The sequence below is a fragment of the Excalfactoria chinensis genome, chromosome 2 (assembly GCF_039878825.1).
Source record: "Excalfactoria chinensis isolate bCotChi1 chromosome 2, bCotChi1.hap2, whole genome shotgun sequence".
Classification (NCBI taxonomy): Eukaryota; Metazoa; Chordata; class Aves; order Galliformes; family Phasianidae; genus Excalfactoria; species Excalfactoria chinensis.
Window position 1 is genome coordinate 56,094,178 of NC_092826.1, and position 18,364 is coordinate 56,112,541.

An 18,364-nucleotide genomic window follows, 5' to 3' on the forward strand; every position below is an offset into this window, starting at 1 on the left:
CATTAGAATTACTTGTAAATTTGATGCACAACTAAAGTTTGCACTGTGAAGTCTATCAGTAAGGAGAACATATTTTTATTACGTGCTTTTTATATGCACGTTCCGAAAACAAAAAACAAACTTTTCTAATCCTTTCAACTTTTCATTATTTCTGCTTATTTCAAGGTCTGGATGGTAAATGCTTTTTAAAGAACTGAACTTCAGGACCTTTAGATTCTTAGCTGACATGGACCCCAGAAGCATATCCACCAACTCTGTGGTGCTGTTAGAATAAGAGCTTCAATATAAAACACCTAAATCTACACCACTCGTCTCTTATCTAAAGATACACGCTTAGCTTTCAGTTGGATTTTAGCTAAGAGTCCTTGGATACATTGCGTTCTCAGTCATAAAAAGTATATTCCAGGAAATGATTAGGAAATCCCACAGTTAAAGTGAGAAGTTCAGTAAATCTGGAGACACAGCAAAAGTTCATTTTTGCCCTGAGCTAACCATCTGGTGGAACAGCATTTTAGATTTCTTCTTTAATATTTCAGTATCTAACCTCAGCTACTTGGGCTCTTCAGAGGCTCCATCCTAATCCATTGTTATAAACGTCATCATACACTTTTATATATATTAATATTAAACACGTTATCTAGGCAGGAAGGCTGCATTAGACTTATTTTCTATACAGTAACAAATCGCTAACACTAGATCATAAATAACAAGGGCTTTTTTTTTTTTTCTTTTTAATTAAAAAGAAAAAAAAAACAAAACTGAAAAACAAGCACTTTTTTCCCTGCTGAACACTTGTGAGCTGTACCATAGCCCTAAATGTGACTCAATGCTATACGAAGAACAATGGTGACAAACTGTATAAAACCGCAGCAGTGATCGATGGTACTTTGCACAATATCTGCTTTTCAGTAGCAGCATTCTAAGAGTGAAAAACTGCTTGCACAGTACTGAGCCTTGTACCAGTTCGTGGGAGTTACTGCTATTAAGCAAGAAAAAAAAGAAAAAAAAAAAAGAAAAAGAAAAGAAAAAATAAAGAAAAAAAGAACGCACAAACTTTCTATGCACTCAAATAGCAAAATAAAGTCACTTCTTGTGTGCTGAATAAAACACTTCACAAAAAGCTGTATCGGTTCTGACTAAAAGGATGGTGTGAGAAAGCCACACATCTGAAATATTGAAACGGGCAAGAAATGTTATGAACGCATTTTTCCAAGTGTAAATTTGGATTGATGATCGATAAAGATAAAAACCACCCCTTCAGGAATGACTTACAGAGTGATTCACTTGGTTCCACCAGGAGGAAGACAAGAAGACAGTGCATATACACAAAAAAAGCACATCCCTGATTACCCTAAGTGCAGATGCAAGCTGCCTCCCCTTTTGCTCTGTTTGTGCCCCAGGCCAGCACAGGTCCTGGCACAGACCTCAGCACAGTCCTGATGCAGGGAGGGGGCTTGGTGCTGCACTGACCAGGCATTCACAGCCACCAGCTGACCCCATGCCTACCTGCAAACTACTGAGCAGTCAGTAGTTCCAAGCAATAACCTGTTTGCACCCATGAGATGATAAACACACCTGAGTGCCTGTCTGCAAGTCACTGTGCTTTTCTGGAACTAAAAGACAAAAACTCTGCCTCAATTTTCTCAGCAGGTAATTTTTGTTTTTCTGCCTCATAGGAAGCTGTGCAGACAACTCATGAATGATATAAAATGTTCCATAGACAGAAAATAGCTGTGTTATCTCTGAAAATAAAAGGTCATCTATTTTCCAGGTAAATGCTTCAGGGACTTTTCTGTACCCACAAGTTGTGGCTGTCTGGCAAAATAAGAAGTCTCTCCTATTCACAGTCTTCATCCTATCTCTATGTGTCCTTTTGGAAATACATAAATGACACAATTTATTTATAAAGCCCCTTTGATTTGGTTCAATTCTCAGTGTTAGGAGGTAATCAACTGTAGTGAATCACAGAAACACAGAATGGTTTGGACTGGAAGGGCTCCAAAGCTCACCAAAGCAGGGCTGCCCCCCAGCAGCTCAGCTGCCCAGGGCCCCATCCAACCTGGCACTGAACACCTCCAGGGATGGGGCACCACAGCAGGCTCTGCAGCCCCATTCCCCCACACATGGAGTTTATCTGCCAGTGCTTGAGGCCAGCTGTGCTATGGGATGACTGTTGTCTGGGTCTCAGACTGCTGGGAAATAACTCAGAACCCTACAGGGCTGCCTGGCCTCATGTCATGGTTTTGTGACACACTCAGTTGCACTACAGCAACATCTGTGCCTCACACCTCATTAAGGTGAGACCTGCCTGGTGGCCACTGGATGGTATCCAACATTGACATCAGCCCTGGTCCTGCTCTGCTCTGTTTGTAGCGGCAAAGCTGAGCTGCCCTGCTGCTACCCTGGGTCCCAGTACTCACCTTGGGCAGGCCACTCCTGCTTCTTTCTCAGTCTGGAAGCAAGAGAAGTGAATACAGAGGTTTTGGAGTCCTCCTTTATTATCTTTGTCTTTCAAATGCTACTGAAAGAAAACTCATCAGTATCCAAACTGATAAGCGCAAGAATAATAGAAGGTTTCATCTTGTTTCAAACTGCAATTTGGATTTATGCAGAACTGCCTTCAGAAGATGAATCACTTAACTACATAAATAAAATGAGACCCTTGGCAGAGGTAGTTGAACCTTATAGATATTCCTTCCAGTAGCAGCAATGAAGCCCACTAGAAATAGCATTGCCTGAGAAATGAAAGCAAAAAAAAAAGACAGCAATCACATAGCAGTTAACAAGCCAAGACGTTTTCTTCATTCAAAATGTAAGTAATTCAGAATTAGAGCAAAAACTTGCAATTGCAAAAGCCCAGAGTTCTGACTCCTTGCCTTTCAGAAAGCGTAACCGCGAGCACTTAATGAAAGAAATTCCCTCTTTCCTACCCGCACCTCCTCCTGACAACTCTTTTTATGATATTAACAACAACAGGCCCATCAAACAACAAAGAAATCAGGAGAGACCAAATATTCAGATCAGAAGAACATCCACTCCATTTCCGAACTCAGAATTTTCTATTCTGACAAGGAAAATATTGCCTTTGTGCCTAAAAGGAAAAAAATTAAGGCCTATATTCTTTGCAGGTGGCTGACACCAACTTGGCTGAAATCAGTAATTGTCAAATTATCCTGCACTTCTACTGACGGTACAAACAGTGTGTTGCACTGCATATAGAAAATGAGAAGATGCAGAATAACGTGACTTGTATGTTATCTTGGCATTTATTCCAATATAAACCTGATTTGTGATTTGTTACAGTTTGACAAGATGATTACAAGTTGATGCCATGCTGGTTACAGCTTTTTCTCTTCAGTGACATGTTTGCCGCACTTCATAAAAGGCTTCAAACTTCCTGAATGCAATAAAAGTGAAATGGAAGAGAAGCCCACATCCCACTATGAACTGGTTGTGCTGCCCTTTGCAGCAGTAAGGGGCAGGCTGAGTGCTAAGCATCACCTCCACTCCCACCAGCCAGAAGAAAGACTACTTAACCCTTAGCCACTGTTGTGTTTTTGCTGTAGTACAGATCTGCTAGTTTATATATTATAAAGATTATTTTCAATGGTACCCAAGTCATTACAAGCTGCTTATGCTAGTGGAAGGACCTGAGACGTCACCCCTATTCACAGGCACTTTAACAGAATTGGAGAGGGAGATAAATATGACCACAGATCTGAACTATTCCACCAAGAATAAAAAAGGCACATCTGTACAGCACTGACACTATAGACCGAGAGACAACTGAGACACTGTGTGCAACAGAACTATTCAATTTTGCACCTAGGAATCTCATCACCATTAATGTGCATGCACACATACACACAATCAATGTAATTAGTAACTGCTAGCCTACCTACTGCCTGGATAAAGGCAATTCCCTTAGCAGACAAACTTTAAGCAAATGCATAACTGTCAGCAAGGGTGGATGTGCTCCAGTACAGCATGGCCCTGATCAGTGAATGTGCCAGGTCACCCCCTGCCAATGAAGCTTTTCTAACAGTAACAAAACGTGAGCATTAATACTCAGGAATACCAGCAGCAGAGAGTTTAGTTAGCTAGCTCAAATACATCTTGAACAGTAGCCAGAGAACGATTCAAAAAACAGTTAAAGTGCCAATGACTGGGAAAAAAAAAGGAAATTTTTTGAAGAGTCTGCCTTTTCATGTTTTATAACACCAGCTGAAAAAGAGCAAGAGGCTCTGCTTTGAAAAAATGAGTACCATTGCACTTGAATGCTGACTGGAGAGATGCCAGTGATGCCAGTGATACCACAGAAACAGCTACAGCAATGTCTTTTCCTCCTCTACAGAGAGACTGTTTGCATTACACGATCCGTAAAGTCTTAAAAAACAACAACAACAAAAAGAAGTGAATCTTTTCTATCTCTGACCAAGCATACATGTGCCTATGACAATGCACTTCACCCACCTGACAGGAATCACTCAGTACCATGCTTTGGAATGGAGTGGATCCATGCCTGGGAACCACCCATAGTGTTTTAGATGCTTTTATGCATCTACCACACAAACTGTTAACTGCTCGAGGCTAGTCACTGTTGCAAATCTGAAAAAAAATTGGAAAGAGCCTTATCCAGATCCTCAATGATCTCGCCATGGAAAAACAGTGTATCCTGTCTGCTTGTATTTGATATAGTCAGATGACATTGCTGTACTGATATTGCATGGAGCAGGAGAGTTAAGTTGTGACACCAGCCTGAACACTGAGGTTTCTGTGACATGGAAAGAAAGACATGCATGCCGAAGTGAAGAAGGGGCTGCATGCACATGAACGTAAGGAGAAGGCAGCCGTCAGACTCAAGTAAAACATCCTTGGGATCCTGCAGACTAGAGGAATCCTTTGCATCTGGTTATTCCTCTGCTTCAACAGAAGAGAAAAATGGCTTCTTTGTTTTTAACGGTGCATATATAAAATAAATCACTCACTGAGACAGGATTTTCAAGTGCAGAAATAAATCTTTAGATTCCAGGATCAGTTATGTGCTTGATCAGCCAACTTTCCTAACCCACTTTGGATGGGAACACTCTGACATTGTGTCTCTCAGAAACAAGCAGCCAGGCAGAACTGAGCCAAGTACTCAGAGCTTTCCACCCATGGTCACAGACCACGTGAGAAACACATGCTGTGAATTTCACACCAAGCTCCAGCTGCAGAAAGAGGAGATGCCCCATTTACCTACCATCAGAAATGCACCTTCCACAGCAGCACCATTCTTTTGTATCCCCTCTCTTCTAGCCCCATGCAGCTCTGCCTCTTCTTTCAGCATGCAGTGCAGCACATTCATCCAAAGCAATTTAAAAGTAGAAGGCCTCTAAAAATGGAATTAAGCATTTTTTCTAAAAACTGTGTGGTTCTTGCCTTAAAATACCTCTCTGCTTGGAGACGACTTGTGCTTCTCAAAGCAAATAATGATAACTGTCAGCAAGCAAACTTTCATCTATGCCACTAGTATCCCACGTTGTTTTGGCAGCAAAGTCTAATGGCAATTAAAAGCAAACAAGCCAAATGTCTAATCACCCTATCCTGAAAATAGTCTCTTTGAAGTTGATTGTGTAGAAGAGCTGGTAGTAAAGCAATGGCTGTTGAGTTCTGCCTTCGTCTACCCTTGCTAACTTAACCAGCCCAATGAGACTACAATGTGTTCAGAAAAAAAAAAGAAAACAGTAGTAGCAGAGTCACAGATTAGCACTTAGCCAAGTGAAACTAGAACTTATGGTCTAATGCTGCTAGGAGTACAGGTGCTTTAGCCACTTGCTTGGCTGTATCTAGCATTGTTACACAAAACACCACACAGCTAGAGGCACTATTACAGTCATATTGAAAATGTTAGTGCTGTCCATATTTCAGCCTTCAGGTTAAACAGTTATTTTTAACTTCAGCCCATCCAAAAAAGACTTATACTAACTTCCAAACGCCAACAGTTATTCTGCTTCTCTAAACTCTGAGGCTATTGGCACGGTGCTCATTACCAACACCTGCAGGATCCAGAGTTCTGTAGTTCTTCCCTTCCACTTACAATTGTGTTCTTTCAGACTGAGCTGTGAATGCAGAAGTGCTTTTGGATATTTCCGTACATCTCATCTCCCTGCTTAGTCTTCTGCATTGTTTACAACACATACGGTTTAAGGCGTTTTTTTTTTTCAGATACTTCAAGAACATTAAAAAACAAATTTCCTTTGGCTATTACAGAAGATCCACCCACAACATAGAAATTGCATGCTTAACAATTCTGAATCTACCGTTTTTTTTTCTATTTTGTACCAGTCTCATACTTGAATAGACAGGGTTGTACGCTGTCAATTTATCATGCATTTTCATCTGTGCTATTTAAATTTCAAATCTGAAGCAAGATAATAGCGCACTGGCTGAGCTAACTGCCCTCCATGAGAATAAAATCGGCACAGATTTCTCCCTTGGGGTAACGGTTATAAAGCATTTTGTTGCCACCTAAAGACTCATTATTTGAGGTGTTCTGCTCTAACAGGAGAAAATAACATCAAGACAAGACAAACGTGTGGCTTCACTCAGCAAGGAGCATAAGGCACAGCTTGTGGCAGGCTTTACAGCATGTGATTGCTAAACCCAGCAACACTGTGCAAAATGTTCTTTGCTGCCTCTAAGATGTTTCCAAGTCAAGAACTGATAATTCAGCATCCAAGGCACCTCTGCATAGGCCTGCAAGGTGAACGACTAGAGCTGATGGGAAAGCAAACAACCAACCAATGAGAACATAAAGACAATGTATAAAGAACATCAAATCAAGCATCAAATTGATATGCACCCATTTCCAGGCTCTGCACTCCAACAATGCAAAATCCAACAAATTCATTTCCTTGTAGCAAATGGCTCATAGCCAACTATCAGTCTCTTTTATTACTAAACTATGCAAGACGTTGCTTTAATAAAACATAGACTTCTATTTTCATTGAAATGCAAATAAAACAACATGGGGAAATTGCAGCAATTTCTTTTCGTAGAAGAAACATTTAAACTCTGTACAGTGGAACCAAGTTCTTGATAAATTAACCACCTCATTAGGGTGTGGGCTACAAACATCTCTCTCTACACAGAGCTTGATTTCAGACCAAAGAAGCTGCAGGCATACATACATCAGCCTGATTTGGCTGGGTTAAATAGCACAGTGGGGTTCTGAAGCAGAACAGGACATAGCACTGTTCATATACAGACAACAGCTAAGAGTGGATCTTTCTGGACCAGTAGGAACACAAGGACTGAAGACAAACAAGATACTTTTAAACTACTAACAGAGTAAAAGCTTTTCTCAAATTAGCAACAACAAGAACACATAATGAGGACAAACTCCAGATCTCTCTTAAGACTGAAATTCATTCCCTTCCCTAAAATGTGAACATAACCCTAAAGTGTGAATAAATAGCATGAACATGAAAGTAAAGTGAGATTCTTTATGTTCTGAGGATGGTAAGCTGGCAGCAGCAATCTAATGAGCAGGGAGAGATGAAAAGAAAAGGAAGAAATTAAACTTACAAACACAAGGGATACCCACATTCACTTGAAGGCCTCTCTTAGTCCAGTTCACCTCTCTTTTCTCCCTATCACCCAACGCTCACTGTCAAGAGCCAAAGGAATGGTCTATTACATGTTAAGGAGACAGATGGCAAGCTAGCACTGCTTTAATTTTCAGCTTTTCAGGCATGGTATGTATTGCTAAAACCATTTAATAAAAGTTCTGTGGGTATCCATAAAAACTAAATACTTAACTATCTATTAGTTGCAGCTACAGTGGCTCAGTCACAACAGGTTAAGAAGACCTGTGCGCTGTGATATACAAGCAGTTTATGGTTTCTGAAATGCACTTCAGAATGCAAAAACTTCAGCAAATACAGCAAAATATCTTTTGTCCCTGCTGGCATAGTTGTACTGAAACAACTCTTACTCCTAAGCAATTACAAATAAGAGGACCGTGTCTGACAAGCAGATTAAAGGCAGCAGATTAGATTTCAATTTCACTTGAGATTTGGATTTATTTGTAGTACAGCAATACTTGAAGTAGTGGGAGGTATGAACAACTTGTAGCAGAACTTACCTACAGTTTTACTTAGCATTTACTTTTAAAATTGGAAAGAAACTATGCTTGTTTGTGTTCTCATTCTGTACATCTTAGGCTCAAAAGCTGATGAACAACTGACATTACGCAGGCTTCTATCCGAAAAGAAACAGTTTGTTTGGATTTCTTCACAGAATATTTTAAAGGCTGTTTCATTCCAGAATAAGACTCGAGTCTTGAATAGAATTTGTTCTCTCAGCAGAATGTCACTGAGCAGTGCTGTTAACCCAAGTCATCTCGACAGCAATTCATCCAACCAATCGCTGAAATATGGCTTGCAAGATCTCACAGGTAAGATATGTCGTATCAACTTTTTGCAGGTAAAGAAAGGCTTTTGCCTTTTTAGACATATATATGTGTGTATATATGCTAACGTATAACTAACTTTAAAATTGACCCTAAATATAGAGACTTAGGGTGGCTGTTTGGAAGAGGAGTTGCTACAAAGCATATGCGGTAGATCTGATCTCTGGCAGTTAAAAAAATAAATAAATCACAATGCAAAGACATGAAGAGAGTAATGAGAAAAAAAAATGCTGCAAAAGCATATCTGACAGAGAGAAATGGAGCAGTGGGTAAGAGGAAAATATAGGGAGAAAGTACAGGGAAAATACTGGAGATGTGAGATCGATAACATATCACAGTCACACACTGGGAATAAGTCACAGCAATCAGGAAGAACAATGTGTTGAAGAAGTGTCTGAGAGCATAAGAAATGCACTGCTAGCAGTACAGATTCTCTTTACACCTGGAGGATTTTTAAACTCCTGAATGTAAAGCAGGCAGGAAAAAAAAAACTGATTGGACGCAACAAGCAGCAGGAAGGTAATTCATTTGTAAAAATTCTACCTTAGAATGTTAAAAATTGTAAACATCTATGTTGCAGCCTATTCCGCTAATAGTAGGGATGCGACAGCAGACAAAGTTGTATTCCCTGACTGCCAAACTAGCTCAATTTGAGAAGGTAATATACAAACTATGACTTTTCTCCTCTGAAAGAAATTATAGCAACCAGCAATCCCATTGTGCTTTGTTGCTGCATAATTGTTAAAGAAATGCTTTCCAACGCCCTGTGAGAGGGGGTACTATCTCGAAAGCTCAAAGGGATTGTTCATTTGATCACTAAGCTTAGTGTTATTCTAAGCACTCATGCACTCAGAGAATGCCTCTATTCTCATGTTCCCCTTGGAGTTGAGATCATCTGAGATATGCCAGCTATCAAACATAAAGGCTGAGGTAGAACTGCTGGCAGAATGGCTTAAGGAAAGGCTTCTTGTTGACCTGGAATCCATATTCTGCATTTTCTGACAACAGTTGTATTCGCAGACCACTGGGCTACCTTAGAAGGTGTACGTGTACAAGTGAGTTCTCCGCTATGTATTTCATGTTAGTCCGTTCTGCAAGTCATGCCTAGTGATGGATTGTAATGATTTCTGAATTGTTCCATTAAAAATACTGCTATTCACCAGTAATTCCAAAAAGCGTTTGGCCACTTATTTGTATATACACTACATTAAAAAAAAACCAAACCAAAACAACAGCAATAAAAAACCAACCAACACCTCTGATTCGTGTCACTTCAGCACAAGTCTTTACCTTGCAGTTGTACATCCCAACTACGTCAGTATAAAGCAAACTAATATAGGTGGTAGAGAAAATGTTTCATTTTTATAGTCCCCCGCATCCAAGCAGCTTTCGTGCAGCCTGTGTACAAATGACAACGCGAGCTTTTTCCCACACTTCATTGCTGATAAAGCACATGCTTATGATACACTTAAAAACAAGGGGAACTGATTATAAAGATCAGATATCTGTATATGTCAACAGCGATTTATTACAAAGAGGTTGGCAGTCATGCTGATCAGTCAAAGCAGTGTGCGATTTTTAACAACATGGTAATTTCAGTGTACTCACGTTTTCATGAGGGGACAAGCTCTGCATGCTTTCCTTAATTCCTTTTTCATGGGATCTCAAAAAATGAAACTTGCAAGAACATTCAGAAGTCATAATAGGTACATAGACCTTATGTAGAGCCAAAAAGAGCACTTTCACAAGGGATGCCAGAACATTTATTAGAAAGGAACACATATTTTCACTGCAGGAGACATTTGTAATAAACACATATGTTAAAAAAAAAAAAACCACATGGGTGGGAAAAATGAAACAAGTAAGGCATTTTTCAACCCTTATAATTATTTGCAATCAAAAGAATAATTACAAATCAATTTTAAAAGATTGCTGATGAGATGAAGAGGAAAGAGAAATAATTTAAATGTTTGCCTTCAGGAAAAAATGACTGGCAAAACACTACTGGCATAAGGATAACAGTGCAGCGGTAAATGTGTCCGGGTAGAAATAGCATGTACAGAGGGTGCTACTTGAGCACCCCTGTAATGAGAATAATTACACTGCTGGAATTCTGCTACTGAGTTTTCTCAAGCAGAACAGTCTGCAGATCCCCTGCAAAAACTGCAGCAATTTGATTCTTGTACTGCAGTTAGTGAGCAGCAATCTCCTTGGTGCAAAAGTAGTTGGACTGGCAGAGGAGGAACTTGCTCTAGGAAACACGGGCTGTGATGGCTGCAGTCAGCCTTCCTCATATTCTTCCCCTTCTGTCCTAATCCTCAGCTAGGTGCTTCTGCAGCATGTGTAATAACCAAAATAGTGCTATAGTAAGTCCACTCTTGGACTGTGATGCTTCAGCAATAGGGGAGACAGTTGTGTATGAAAGGAATGAAATGTCAAAATCCCAAGTGTGCCCACAAAAGTCTCACCTCCTCAAATTCTCATTTTCCAAAAATCCTGTTTGTGAGTTTAGTTTAATTATTCTATGTTATTTTAGTTTATGAGTTCAGAGTCAACCACTGAATCAGTTAGACTGATTCAATTTACCTCCTGAAACCAGGCCACTACATACAAACTGCTATAATCTCGTGGGCAGTGATTTTGAAATTGAAGCCAGATTTGTTGTTCCTCTGTTCAGTCTCATCACTCATCATTCCTTTCACAGAATCACAGAATGGTAGGGGTTGGAAGGGACCTCCAGAGATCAAGTCCAACCCCCCTGCCAAAGCAGGTTCCCTACACCAGGTCGCACAGGTAGGCATCCAGGCAGAGAAGGAGACTCCACAACCACCCTGGACAGCCTATTCCAGTGCTCCGTCACCCTCACCATAAAGAAGATTTGTGCACATTCATGCAGAACTTCCTATGCTCCAGTTTCTGGCCATTTCCCCTTGTCCTGTCTCCACACATTGCTGAAAAGAGTCTGGCCTCGCCACTTTGCCCCCCACACCTCAGATATTTATAGAACTGGATCAGGTCCCCTCTCAGCCTTCTTTTCTCAAGGCTTAAACAGACCCAGTTCCCTAAGTCTCTCCTCGTAGGGGAGATGCTCCAGGTCCTTCACCATCTTTGTGGCCCTCCGCTGGACTCTTTCCAAGAGATCCCTGTCTTTTTTGTACTGGGGAGCCCAGAACGGGACACAGTATTCCAGATGAGGCCTCACCAGGGCAGAGTAGAGGGGGAGGATCACCTCCCTCGACCTGCTGGCCACGCTCTTTTTAATGCACCCCAGAATGCCATTGGCCTTTTTGGCTACAAGGGCACACTGCTGGCTCATGGCCAACCTGTTGTCCACCAGGACGCCCAGGTTCCTCTCTGCAGAGCTCCTCTCCAGCAGGTCACTCCCCAACCTGTACTGATGCATACAATTATTCTTCCCTAGGTTCAAGACTCTACACTTACTTTTGTTAAACCTCATCTGCTTTGTAGGCTGCGCAGTCCACAACGATGCTGCCCAGCCCTGCATCCTCATAGAAGGAGCCAAGTACTTTAGTGGAGAAACAAGTGAGAAACTTTCATTTTCTGGGGGACCCTGATGGCTTTTGGTTCAGGGAGTTTTCAGCCTGAATATCAAAACAGGTTTGCTTTCATGTCTTGGTATTTTGAAACAGATAAGAGAAGTTATTTCAGGAAATTTTGCCCAATATGCTAAAATACAAGTAAATTTTCAGAACATATATGTAGTGCCGCACGGGGGGTCAAGGTGTCAAACAAACAAAAGAAAACCCACCCAAACTACTGCAGATGACAGCTACTAAACCACTCAGGCTAATTTAAAGTTCCTGTTGGATGGAGATACCTTCTAATTGGCAGAAAAATGGTTTTTTCTAATTAAATAAAAATATTAGAAGGTCTACAGAAAGCCAAGTTTTTTATTGGCTTTTTATACGAGAGGCTCTAGAGAGTGAGCCTGCTCTGAACAGCTCTGGAAATAAAGAGCAGCATTATCATGGCTGTTCTCTGCTTGTGAGCAACTGCAGTCTTGTCACCACCAGGATGTTTCTGTGCAAGTACCAGGGGGTGCACACCAGTGTACACTGGTCCTTTTCACTTCTATTTTCCTCACCAAAAACAGACACTTCAGATGTGACTTTCTGCTGTGTACCTCCCTGTCAGCACTTTCCCCTCTCCACTTTCCACATCATCATCAGATTCATTTTCAGTCCTGTGGACACAGTTAGAAATGTCATACACAGACTGAAGCATTATGTAGATTAACTCAGCACAGAAGTAAAATTATGTTGCCAGGGTCATGAGAGCGCAACTTGCAGAGAGTGTTTATAGCCTACTGTCTTCTCCTCTGGCATAGCCTGCTCCTGGTGGGCTTACTGCTGCTCAGCTTGCCCTTTAATGCTTTCACATCTTGGTTCATTACAAACCGAGTTTGATACTTTTGAGAACACAGCTCTACCTAAAGGGAAGCCAAAGGAAAGAAGATCTGTATAGAAAAGCAGGGTCTGTTCTAATAGGACACGGAGAAATAGTTTCAACCTAAAGAGTGAAGATTTAGACTGGATAAGAGGAATGTTTGTTTGTTTTTACAATAAGTGGCATACACATAAATATATCTGTATTACTTTCTTTTATATATATATATATATATATATATATATATATATATATTTAAATCCCAGTTGATTTTTCTAGGCATATATTCTCAAAATAAATGGTACAGAAATTCACTCTGGTTTTCTTCTAGCCATGACATCAAAAGTGAGTCACAGCGTAATTAAACTTTAATGCCAACATCTGTTTCAGCTAAGAAGACAGTGGAGCAGTTGGCCCACAGAGTGTTCTATGGCTTATTATTCTATGGCTCATTTCACTCAAACCAGGACTGAGCATTTATTCAGCTCAGCAAACTGGAAATGGGACAACAGCAACATCCCGGCTACTTTCTCCAAAATAAAGATCTTTCAGAAGCACTTGTAATTCATTTGCAGCTCAAATCCTGCCTTACCAAAACTGACTGCTACATAAGGACCAGTAATGGAAAACACTAAGGATTCTGTTTCTTCTGTGCAAACAGAAAACTCCCTTGGGTTGCAGCCTGCTATCAGGACAAAGGCAGCAAAATGCACTTGGAAAGGAATAACTTCTGTTCATGGTTAGCTAATTAGCAAAAGGCCTCAATCACCACACAGCACCATGTGACACTGGGCAACCCTTCCCCATCCTAACTTTTACAATCAGCCACAATGTGTGCTGGGGATAACAATAGGATGTTGAACGCCTATTGTGCTTCCCCCCATCTCTTATACAGACTCACTGAATAAACAAGGGGAAAAATTTCAGCAGATTCTGCCCGCTGTATAGCAACCATTAAAATCATGAATCATTTATTGTACTGTTACTGTGTTGATAAACTACAGTGAGCGCACACCATCGGGCCAGCACTATTGAAAGTGCAGAAGGCATCACTTGGCTCTGGTCCCTGCCTATGTTAACAAATCTAGTAACAAAATCAGTCCCCATAACAGGGAGAAAAACCTCAGGCCTCTTTTAGACATGCAGGTTGTGTATGGTACAGATCAGAAAAAAAACCCATCTGGGATCATATTTGTTAAAAAGCCCTACAGCATGTGCACTAATTGTGTGGTAAACATCAAAGCCATATTGCAGGCAATCTCACAGGTCTAGATGATACTGTAGAGTAGTATGGTAATTGTGCTTGCATATTAACTAGTTAGATACCCAGGAGCTACCATCATGCATCAAATGGTTGCCAGAAATAAAACTTGAATATTGTTATTAGAAAAATCCATAAAGATGAGTAGTCACCTAACGAGCCATAACCAAACTAACTACAGAAATAGCATCAAAATGCAAATCTTTGTACTTTATAAAAAGCTTCAAACCCTAAAATAACAACTAGAAGGTCAACCACCTGCTGGATCTGAAATCCTCTGGGTCTCTTTCCACCCCAACAGTTCTCTAATGCATAAGGCACAGGGAAAGGTTCCCCTATGCCCAGCTAGCAAGAAGTGTTATGACACACAAGACCTTGCAAGAACAGAATTTCAACCCTTTCTCTGAATAATAATAAAAAAAGCTTTAGGTAGGCAAAAAACAACCAAACAAACAACCAAACCAAAGAAAAAGATGCAAGCAGTGCTCATCAGCTACTTACCACTACATAGAAAAAATGACAATTTTTTGTTAAAATGTAAATCTCTTTTTTTTTCTAGTTCAGGAAATTATTCCAGTGTTTCCGGTGCCATTTTGATAAAGAAATGCTCTCCAGAAGCAGGCAGGCCAAGACTCGCGAGCAATCGGGAACGGGAAAAAGATGGTGAAGGGAAGTAGAAATATATAGACAGCTGGAATAACAGAACTGTTGCTTAAGCTTATAATGAAAAACTATGAAAGACTGAATTCACCCATTTCCCTCTCATGCCAGAGGGAATAACTGCACCATGGTTAAAACATCAATTCTAGAACAATCTGCTGTATCACAGGATTGATTTTTTCATGTCAGCTTGCCATTATTTTTCATTAAAGTCATACTCTGCATCCCACAGTCAGTGGTGTTTACAATGAGAGAAACTCCCTTGTAAGAAGGTCACTGAACTACAGTGACACACAGCTTTTGCTAGTTCCTATCACTGTTGCATCACCTCCTGAGAGAGGGATCGTGTAGTCAGGAGCTGCTAAATTCTTTCAAGCTCCTCCTTTTGTATTCTGACCCTTCTCCTTTTAAATGAGACAATAAAAGCAAAAACAAATTCTAGAAGCACGTGTGAACTCCATACAGGTTTTGCACATAATCATATATATGCCCACCTCCCAAGTATATTCTGTACAGCCCCTTGTAAGAGATGAACATTGCCTACTGTTTTCAGGGAATATGCTTTATTTATTGTTATTACATCCCAAACAGAATGGGAACATAAGAAAAAGAAAGAAAACCCAACCCAAAAACAGAACCTTGCCTTCAATATCAGCATCCAAAAAAACCACAAAAACACAAAAATGTTCCAGATGTGGACATGGTGTGACAGCAACTGTGGTAACCCTTGTACCAACAGCAGCATTGCCTGCATCTGTCAAAACATTATAGATGGCACCCCAGTAGAGACAAAAGTTCCTCAACCTGCGAAGGGTTATACAAATACCCACAGGAGTTCAACGTGTAGGACACAGAAGTGGGTGTCAGCATAAGTAATGAACCAGGGTCAGGCAGGGTTGCTGTGGAATTGTGCTGACTGCACAGTTTTGAGCTATTTCCCTGAGCTGCGCATACAAAAGCGACCTTGGAACCTAACCCAGAGCTGCAGCTAAAAATGGCAGAACAACAGACAATGCTCTGCTCAGTGTTGCTTTGACAAATTCACAGCAGAGCTTACCTCCTGCTTCAGGGAAAGGGGGAAAAAACTCCACAATCCAGGCATTGTCAGGAAAAAAAAAGTCAATTTTGCCTTTTTGCTTTTGTTAAAAAACTGTTAAAATGCTAGTTAGTACATTAACTCTTCATTGCTATCAGAGAGGAGAACTTGCTGTCAAAATGCCACAGTTCCTACATGGAGAACTTCTTGTAATTTTATGCTGTTCATCCCAGTAGAAGTATCTATAGAAGTCTGAAGTTGTCCTTCTCCAACTCAGAGGACTGTACAAATGAAGGTCCCATCCTTCTAGCCAGCAACAGTCAGTCTGGTCCCCTGCTTTTGCCTCACAATAGCAGCAGTGGATCTAAAAAACCCACACATAATTTTATAATTGCCTTTACAAGCAAAGCCAGCACAGTAACTCCTGATCCATACCTTTAAATGCACAGTGCTCTACCCAGCCATTTCCTTTCTCTCTCCTATACTGAGTCATTCAAGACCCTTTTCTGACTACATACTAGTTGCAACTGTAATCATGTTGACTACATGCAAGTTCAACAGAAGTTTGAAGCAGCACATTATAGATCCACAGCACAGATGAATATTCAGTGTTAGAACAGACAACAGAACCCTGTTGGGTGTCACAAGCAAATCCTTTCAGTGCACAAACAAAACTAACTCCTGTTAATTCAGAATTTGATAGTTACACATAGGACTACCATACAGACTCAATTCCCTTTTACTTCCATATCCTTACCCTTAGGCTCCATTTCTTTACTCTGTGTTAAAAACTCATCACCTCTGAGAATTAGCTCTCTGAAATACAGCCCATTTCTGACGCTCTTCTTTTTTTAAGTAAAGCATCTCATACAATGAGCCTCCATTGTTGCTGAGGAAATGTCAGCTATATCTCAGTATAAAAACTAATATTAAATGAAAACAAAGGAAAAACTCAAAGCAAACAAAAAATACCTTCCAAAATAATAATTCCTGGATCCAGCTCATGAAGAAGAAAACAAAGACGTTCATGTTCATTTCCCAAGAGGCCATTTCACAGTAGTGGATCGATCTTTACTTGTATTTACAGAGAGCACTACCGGGTCTAGCAGACATGAAAGAGATATCCACACCTGGTTCTTTATTACCACAGCATTTTCAATCAATAACACTGTGCCTCCCTCCAAAACAACACTCAAGCAATAAGCAGTGCAGAAACCACACTTTCTCTAGAAGCAAATTCTTCCCTGACAACAACTCCATATAACAACCACTAGGAACAGCACGTCTTCTGTGCTGTCTGCAGTACAAAGGTTCCCTTCTGACAGATCACATTTTCCACTGGTCCAAAACAACACTAACGCTAGAAAGGGGGGAAATAAGAATGGAGTAAGATTGCTGCCTGCTTTGCTGTGGCTGTCCAGGCACAAGCTACTGGCTGCAGGGAACTGGCAGTTGCTGCCCCCGGGTGGCTAAGAATAGAGGGACAGCCACAGGGACCCCGGGGGGTGCAGGTTCTTCTGAACCCCTTGAGCTCATGCATTGAACAGAAAAGCACAGCAAGGAAGAAGTACAACAGGAATCAACGCATGAGCATCCCCTGTCCAAAAGGGGCTGTTTCAGGCAGGAATTAAATTCACTGATTCCTCTTTTTCTGTAGGAGATGGCACTGTCCTGAAAAAAGCCACAGATAGTGATTTTTGTCTAAAATGAATAAAGCAAGCACAGAAGACAGTGATTCATGGATAAAAACAAAAAAACACGAACACCCTGTGCTGCAGTCTGTCAAAAAGACTAGAGGCTATTTAAAATTCCTAGGAATAGCTTCAGCTCTTTGACTAGAAGTGCTCTAAATTAACCTGCCACTGGTGCACATTTGACACTCATTATAATTAACTTCACCATAGAGAAAAAAAGAAAGAAGAAATGAAGGATGGCTTGAAATGCATCAGGACAGAGGGAGGAGACTATAAAACAAACACCTCACCTAGGGAAAGCTGTCTGAAGCTTGTAATCATTTACCTTCTACAAGATGGATCTGAATCTCTTAAAAAAAAACTTGCCCAGAACTGCAGGATAAGGCAGTTTCATACAGCAGTGCCATTCTCAGACACATGAAACTTGTATCTGAACACATTTCTTCCCTGACTCTCAGAGAGCTTCACACTGAAGGTGCCTACTTTGAATTCTTCACTTAACCAGTTTACAGGCTATTTGGTCCATACTGCCTCTTCCTTCTTAACAGCTTTAATCTAATTTAGAAAGCAAACAAACTAGACTTCCATTTGTAAAGTGGTAAAAGGGTTGATAAAAGATGATGACTTCTTTTTGGATTTGGAAAGAAGTTTTCCTCCTCGTGATACCAAGCTAGCTAGCAAAGGTTGATTTCTTGCTTATCTTAGATAAGCAGTTCAGTTTACAAATTTGGGACATGGAAATGTTTAGCAATTTGTTAGTAAATCATTACCTTTAAAGAGCATTTAGGAAGCTGACTGCATGCCCACTTTTTAAATTAGCAAAATAATTTACAGCAAGGTTGTGCATCACT

The 18,364-nt window shown here is 40.6% G+C and overlaps 1 protein-coding gene across 3 annotated transcripts in view; it reads right to left on the minus strand.

Moving 5' to 3' along the window:
• The window catches only part of MBP (myelin basic protein), a 102,786-nt gene that overhangs the window by 30,789 nt on the left and 53,633 nt on the right, over positions 1–18,364 (minus strand). The window contains exon 1 of one of the 3 annotated variants that reach the window (XM_072330065.1): positions 16,792–17,133. The exons of the other annotated variants lie outside the window; for them this stretch is intronic. The gene's annotated coding sequence lies outside the window, so the exon portion shown is untranslated. Of the gene's footprint in view, positions 1–16,791; positions 17,134–18,364 lie in introns of those variants that run through there. 3 annotated transcript variants of the gene reach the window in all.